Genomic DNA, 9,073 nt, shown 5'->3' on the forward strand with positions numbered 1-9,073 from the left:
AATAATTTAAAGTTTGTTTTAAAAAAATATTTCCAATTTCCAATTTTTATTTTTCACCCCACCTCACCTCCATCCCCCACCCCACCAGCCCCTCTCCCCCCAAAAAAAAATTAAAAAAATTTAAAGTTGTTATAAATAAAAGGAAAATATTAAACTAAAATAACAAAGAAAAGAAAAGAGAGAGTAGTAATTATGTTTTTGCTTCTCTTTGTATATCTTTATTTCACATAGAATGGAAGGCTTTATAAGCCTTCAAACTTGGAGTGGTATATTTCCTACAGTGATCTACTTGGCCGCCAAGATGAGTGGGGCCCATCCACATGTACATCCAATTCTTTGTTTTACAACACTCCCCCTTGGATGTTCATGTAAAAGAAAAATTCTAGTAAAAGAAAAAGTATGTATGGTTATAATTAAGACGCATTATTTGCTGCCTCATTACAAAATGCTTGAAGGAAGATATTTGTAAGCTAATTGTGAGAACCTTCTTGCAGAGCTACTTGTAAGCTGCTTATAAGAACCTACTTGTGTAAGTTATTTATAGGAACTTGTTTGCGGAACTACTTGTAAGTTGCACAGATGTACTTGTTGCGGAGTTGTTTGTAAGTTGTCTTCTTGATTTCAAGTTTATCTAGGAAACTGTGTAATGGACATCACAATATGACGTATTTACTATTCATTAGAGTTCTTCCATAGATAATGTATCTCGTTAAAACCTTACTAGGAAAAACCCTGTGGAAAAAAGTCCTAGTGAAGGAAAAAAAGTACGCATATCTTTGTAATACTCTTTTAGAGCTGTCTCATTAAAAATCTTACCAGGAAAACCCAGTGGGACAAAACCTTGGTTAAGGAAAAAAGAGTTCAGCTCGTATTTACTCCCCCTGATTAAAACATCATTTAATTCTTGTAAAGGATGTCTCTCAATCTTATACTTGGTTTTCCAAATATTGATATTGATTGTGTCTTTGTGATCAAATCACATTCATAAAGATGTTGATTTCATCCAAATACATTTTTGACAATCACTTAGTTTGTGACCTCGTCGGCGTAGCGTTGTAGCAATATCCAAATAACAAAGACTTTCATGATAACAATATTGACAGTCTTGTAGGATAATACGATATGACAATATTTCCACACGAAAACATACATCTCTTTTGAGATCAAACTTGGTATAAGTCAAATGATTTCCTGCGTTTCATAACCAATAAACTTTGACAAGATTGGTTAGAATAAATAAATTTATAAATCAATATTTGATTCACTTTGATATCTTTATCGATAAGAGTAATGTTATATTTGCATGCACATTAATAAAATTATTATACCATGAATAATAATCGCAGGATACATAAGTGCACCAATTGCACTATGACATGGTACTTTCTAATCATTTTAATGAAATCAAAAATTGATCTTTATGTTAAGTGATCTCACATCCATTGGGGTACTATTCAATGGAATCGCTTTTGAACCTTTTAAATCCTTCAGGAATTTTCATATAATATTTACTGTCTAGCTAGACATGATAATCACTCATTATACGTATTCAAGTTTTTCATATATTGTCAGACTGAAAGAAATTTCATTGCATCCACCATAGGAGAACACATCTCCATATAACAATGTCAGAACTTTTGCGTAAAATCTTTATATCCCAAGACACAAGCCGTACTTTATATTTTTACGGTTTCACTTATCGCATAATAATTTATTTGTACCCCACTGACATTCTATTTTGGTATATGGATAATAAGTCCAAAACATCACTTTTCCAAGTGAAATAAAATATACTTGAATTGTATTTTCTTTTGGCCAATCATTTATCTGTCAACTTTCAACAGATTTAATATCAAGATCCTCATCACCATTTATAATTTTGAGCGCTACATTATATTTAAGATATCGTTGACGGATATTTGATATTGATTCTAATGTGACATAACTTTTCGAGCTCTCTTTATTTTTTCATCATTTTCAGGTACCTGAACCTTTGCCAAAGTTTTATAAAGCGTTATGTCATGGTGCTATTTTTAAAGCACTTGCCTCATTATTATGACAATCTTGATCATTTGCTCCTCTTCTTTTTCTTCTTCAAGATATTTTATCTTTCGAATCGATTTATCTATTACGCTTCAGGCGTACCACAAATTATGTCGTTCAAAGGTTTTTCTTTGGAGCATTTATAATTGGATTATAACATAGGGTGAGAAAATACGTCTGACAATTGACTTAAATTATCTTTTCAACAAGGATCATACCAATGATAATTTATTATTTATAACTTATTTTTCTAGTTGCTTATCATCGATCTCTCCCCCTAATGTTAGTGAATCTAACATTCACCCAACCTTATTTGGGACTCATCTTTGTGTATTGCATAGTGGTGGCGCAATTGAATAATATACCGCATATTTAAATTTCTAGATGAGAATTATTTTAGTTCCTGACATTGAACCAATTGTGATAGGGGAATCTTGTTGGCTTGATACGTACAAGTGTTGCAATATTTTAAATAACATATCCAATACCAAATTTCTTTTGAGAGTTTTGTTCTCATAACCAATGATTTAGCTATAATTGGAGGCATATAATTTCTGCTTAAACCACTTGGTATAAACCAACATCATCAATATAATTTTATAATTTGAAATGTGCTCTTGATTTAACAATTCGAGCAAATAACCTTTGTAAAAATCAAATTGCAAGTTGATAATAAAGCACATGTGACCATAACATAGATGCATCTATTAAAATCATATAATAGTAAATGGTCCACATGGCAGGTGAACGGGCCCATAGTCACCTTTTTATACATTTTAAAATTTCGGGAGATACAATCTCAACCTTAGCTGGTACAATGATAATTTTATCATGAGAACAAACAACACAAGAGAATTATTGAAGAATTTACTATTTCTTCAATACATATAACCACATGAATTCTCATTTATTTTCGTATCGTATTTGAACTGGGATGGTCATCAACCAGTCATGCCAACTGATATTTATTTCAATAAACTTCTAGTTTATTTTGCATGTGATTCCTTCATCATGTTCAAACTTATTTACCACAAATAATATGCAAATGTGGCTAATCTTTCACGTAATATTTATAACCCACTTTGATTGTAGTAATATGAAGATCTTAAATCTTTCCATATTTTATAGTCTAAATATTTATTTATTTTTGACTATTTCTTTGAAACTTAAAAAAGTTTCTTTTAAGACTTACTATAATTTCAATACCATGAGCGATTTTATTTTCTTTGGATGGTAGCAAATTAGCTCACCAAAGCTCACAATTAACATTGAATACTACCACATATTTCATAACATTGTTTGTGTGGTAAACATCTCTTTCAAGGAGAAATTTATATCATTATTGTCATGGTCAAAATCATTACAAGCAAAACTTGTTTCTTGATTTACTTTTGTCATTAGTATCTTCACCCTTTTGTTTAATATTAGGCAAAATATTTTTGACATAAAGAGATACATAAGCAATGACAAATTTTCGTGGTCTAGAATTATTTTCTTCTTTTGCCATTTTGATAGTTCATAAAAAACGTACCACAATATTTGTGATGTACTAAAAGTACTTGACCAATGACCATTTATACCAACATAAAATTTCTTTATTTCTCTCTAACCTCCCATAGGGGTGAGTTGTGATATTTATTAAATCATACATGAGTATGTCTTTATTTATAATTTTCATCATCTCTTGACACATTCATTTCAAGAATGGTCCACTTTCATGATACTTGCCACAAGTCACATTCTCTTCAAGGAATTGACCATAATCATATATACATGCTTCATAATTTTTCCTTTCATTAGAAGTTCATTGTCATTCTTTGAAATTTATCATATTCATATGGCATCACTTTTGGAAGTCAAGTGTATCACCGCTTTTTCATCCTTTTCTTTGATGGAGGATTTATAAACTTATCAAATTATTAGGTCTCATAACAAACATGTTTCTAATGACCTTTAATACCATTTTGATGACAAAAATTACCTTCATATTTTGAAGGACTACTTGAAAAAATTATAGTGTTCTTCATTTTTATCACAATGATGACTATTATTATTTTGTCTTTTGTCACACCCACATTCATTATACAATTTAAATAGTCATCTTTTAGACTTATCATGTACTGTTACCACATTCATTTTTGATAATGGAACAAACTCATGTGTTTCATAATTTTCATCAAGAACACATTAGTTTGCTCAGTCATCATTATGTTGTCACTAAGGTGCATTAGGACTTAAATCCAATATCTTACCCTCTTGATTCGATGAAACTTGAATTCATCATTTTTCCCTTAACCAATGAGGTAATAAGCAAAGGTGTAACATGACTCACCTATAAGCCTTTAAAAGAATATTATGTTCACTTATAGAAACAAAATAAATTTGCTTCTTTGTACTTCAATTCTCTTCTGAAACAAAATTATTAGAATTACACAAATCAAAGTCTAAAATTATTGGGATAAAACAAATTAATGTATTCAATCTTTATATAACACATGTAATACTATAAGTCATTCATATAGAAAATATTCAATGTAAAAGTCAAAACACGAGGCTTAAAATGATTTCTTCATATTCTAGTGGAAATAATTCTAAGACAAATTCTTTTCAAGTTATAGTTTTCCCCTGTTCTTTTTCACAGTCGTACAACTCCTTTACAAGGAGGGAGTGAAGTTGTTTTAATAATTGCAACTTTCCTTCAATGACCCACATAACCTTTAAAAGGAAAAAATAATATGAGATTTTCAAAAATGGAGAATATGCAATCAGATCTCAATTATAAGACATAAGAATTGAACAATAATACCATTCTATTTTTTAAAATTAAGAAGTAATTCCTTCAATTTATTGATAAGTATGTGATTCAATATGACTCTTATGTGAGACATTTATTAATTGTCGGTAATATAAATATATTGATGATAAAAATCAAATTCTTTATGTGGTTCTAAAGAGAGTAACATCATAACAAAAATCAAATCCAAACTTGACTTACCTTGACTCTCATCTTACAAAATGTGTTTGTATAAATATCTAAAAGCCACATTAAATTATTCATGGTGGCAGATTGTTATCAAGATCTTCAAGAATCAAACTCTATTATCACAAGAACAAGAAACAACACAACTTAATTAAATTCTTAAAATTCATATTATATATTATTGACCTTTTCAACTTCAAGAATCATTTTAAAGAACTTATTAGCAATGGTTCAATTAGTACAATAATTTCATCTCACCTCGAGAAAATAGCCGATTAGAAGTAGCTATAGATTTATCCAAAAAAAATCAAGAACAAATGAATTTTAGTGAAGAATATAAGAGAATGGAATCAATATGAGATTATATCAAACATATTACTTCTAATCATCCAGATCCATAAATTTATAAACTACTCAATGATGATAGCTTTTTTTTTCTTAGTGAAGAAATTAAATAAAAAAACTTTGGAGTAAGAGATCAAAAAATGTGGTTAGAACTTCGTGCTGATAACGTGTTATAAATAAAAGGAAAATATTAAACTAAAATAATAAAGAAAAGGAAAGAGAGTAGTAATTATGTTTTTGCTTCTCTCTTTGTATAGCTTTATTTCACATAGAATGGAAGGCTTTATATGCCTTCAAACTTGGAGTAGTATATTTGCTACAGTGATCTACTTGACCTCCAAAATGAGTGGGCCCCATCCACATGTACATCCAATTCTTTGTTTTACAACAAAAGTTTGTTTTTAAAAATATCTCCAATTTGAATTTTTATTTTTCACCTCACACCCCAGCACCCCCCCTCAAAAAATAATAATAATTAAAGTTTGCTTTTAAAAAATACTTCCAATTTAAATTTTTTATTTTTTCACCCCACACCACGCCTACCCGCAAACATCCCCCCACCCCCTCCAAAAAAAAAATTAAATTTGTTTTTAAAAAAATATTTTCAATTTCAATAATTATTTTCTACTCTCTAGTAAAGATAAAAGATATTTTCTCAAAAATATTTTTCATTCATAAATTAAATACTAAAAGATATTTTTCAAAAAATATTTTCTACTCACCAACCAAACATGAGAAAATAAGTAAAAAATATATTTGTTTTCCTTGGAAAACATTTTCCTTCGTACCAAACACACCCCAAATGTAACTTGATCTCTTAATCTTTCCGCATGTTGGCTAGTTGATCAACAGTCATACTTCCCACTCAGTATGTGTGGACAAAAACAAAATAACACTACTTGAGAGGTGAACAATCAGATCAATTCGCATGTTGGATCTGTCAAGGTGCTTTCGTTTTGCTGTTAATCATGTTAATAATCAATTGGGAATCAGATTCCACCATCACATAAAATGAACTTCTGCAAATACACAGTTTCACACCCTGTAAAAGAGCTTTTCCCTCGGCCATATTTTTCAGCACAGGCCAGGACAGAGCAACCAAGGTTGGCCCTAATGATACAACAACTTCCTCCATAGCTTCCCGATTCCATTTACAACAGTCATCAATGTTTAATTTTAGCCATTCAAACTCAGGTTTATTCCACTTAAACGGTTCACTGCTGATTACTTGTTTTGCCTTTTCCTCTGCATTACACATCAAATTTCAGGCTTTGGGAATGTAACACCCCAAAAACAAATTTTGAGCTAAGACTTGAACCATCCTTCATTGTGAGTAGGATTTTACCGAGAAATTTAAAATTTCTTAAGTGTTAAGGTCACTAGATGTAACACCTTGAGTTCCAAAAAGAATTAAATTGAAAATAGCAAAATCTGAAATTTTGCAAGTTAAGCTAAGTATGAGTTTTGTGTCGACTTCAAACGATCATAACTTCTAGTTCAAGATGAGTTAGGTGTGATACCAGATACCGTAGGAAAGACCTTTGAATTATCTTTCCAACGCCGCCGAGTTTGTTAAATTTCGAGGTCGGATGAGTGAGATATGACCTTTTGAAGTTAGGCTGTCCAGTTAAGGAAGGTTAGCCGGAAATAGTGAGGGGTATTTTGGTCGTTTCCTTACCCAATCAAATTTAATTCGTTTAGAAGAGAAAAGAAGAGAAAAGAGGAGAAAAGAGGAGAGGATCAAGCGTTCGTCGAGATTCTTACGTCTTGTTGCGGATTTTCGCCATGGGTTTAATATCTAAGAGGTATGTAAGCTTCCATAGTGTTGGATTTGTTCACCCACACGCCAATCATATTATTTTTTCAGCGAAATTTCATTCTTGAAGTTGAAAGATTTGAGTTCTTGATGAGTTGGGTTTTGGATGATTTCTTGAGATCAAAGTGAGTGTTTTAAGGGATGTATTTAGTAGATTAGAGTGTACTTATGTTAAGTAATCAATTCTAAGTGATTGGGGAAGAAATCGCTCGATTCTAGGTGAGTTAGAGTGAGAAAACGAGCAAGGAAAATTCGTCGATTTTCTGGGTTGGGGCCTGGCGCGATGCGCCAGCCAGAGCACCCCAAACCCTCCTCTGAAGTTTAGGGGCTGGCGCCCCGTGCCACCCATAGCGCTAGGGTCGCCTGCCCCCTCAAGTTTGTTGTCGGTTGCCCCGTTTGAGTTCGTTTAAAGGGCACCTTCACTCCTTTTCGATTCTAACTACTCTAAGCTACTTCTAAACACCTAGAAACCATTCATAACATGATCATAACCTTGAATTCATAATTCAAATTCAAGGTAGAGCTAAGAGTTAAGTTTTGAGAATTTTTTTAAACATTCTAAGAAAGTCCCTTTGAGTCCTTTTGTGGAGTCTTCTACAACTTCTAGTAACTTATTTTAAGATTCGAGTAAGTGAGCATGAGAGTGAGGAGAATGTATTCATGAGTCTACTTGTCATCATGAGATCTTTCATAGCATGAACCATAACTCTTGAATTCATAATTCATATTCAAGAGAGAGTTTAAAAAGTAGAGTTCAAGAAAGTTTTGAGTTCAATTGTGAATCCTTTGAGATCCATCATCAATTTGAGTTAAGTTTTTGAGGAAGTAAGTAAGAGAAAGAGAAGAGTTGTATACATGAGTTCCATAATGTTATGTAGACCTACGAGTCAAGTCGTTCATGCCCATAAATTTCACATGAACTCCATAAGTTGAGTATATTTGAGAGGAGTAATGTCCCCATGTCCTAAGTCTTAAGTATTGAGTTTCTAACCCATTTGAGATTACATTCCTAATCATGGGACTATTACATGCTACCCATGAAGTCCTTGAGTTGGGTTATTCGTGTCCATAATTCCACATGAACCCTATAAGTCGAGCAATCTTGAAACGAGAAGTATATTCGAGTCCTTGAGTTGAGTAGTTCATGCTCATAAATTCCGCATGAACTCTCTGAGTTGAGCATTCTTGAATTGAGTAGTATTTTTGAAGTTCTTGAGTTTCAAGCATTGAGTTCTATCTATGGTTATTGAAAACCTTGCATTGAGTTGTTCACGTCCATAAATCGACATAAACCATATTTTTAGAAGTCTTACAAATGTTTAAACTTTGTTTTAAGACTTCAACTTTGAAGTTGAGTAAAGAGTAAGAGGAAAATTCATTTTCTTTAAAATGATATATGGGAACTAAGTATTTCCAAGAGTAAATGTTTTCACATTTAAGATGAAAGGAAACTGAGATTTCCAAAAGAGTTTTGAGCAAGAAAGGAAACATCGATTCCAAGAGAACTTTTAAGCTAAGTTTTGAGTAACGAAAGAAGTATGTTTTAAAAATAAAGAGCTAGTATTATATTTTGGGAGTATTATTGAGCCCCAATGTGGGGATGCGAGTTTCCTATTAACTCAAGCCTCCATGAAAACCATGTAGCCATCATGGGTAGAAAAAGGTCATACTTTTTAGATGAATCCTTTTCGCATAGACTAGTGGATCCACTAAGTTAAGTTAGGTCCTATACTGATGGCAAGGTATAGGATGGTCCTTGGCAGCGTGAGGTAAAGTGTTGTATCATCACTATGGCTCTTAAGTGATGGTTGTCGGTTAGAGAAACTCCCAAGAAACTATATTACTTTATTATAATAAGTAAAGTTGAGTTTGTTATTGCATTTTCTTTA

Source organism: Solanum tuberosum, unplaced genomic scaffold, assembly GCF_000226075.1.
Source record: "Solanum tuberosum cultivar DM 1-3 516 R44 unplaced genomic scaffold, SolTub_3.0 scf00162, whole genome shotgun sequence".
Classification (NCBI taxonomy): domain Eukaryota; kingdom Viridiplantae; phylum Streptophyta; class Magnoliopsida; order Solanales; family Solanaceae; genus Solanum; species Solanum tuberosum.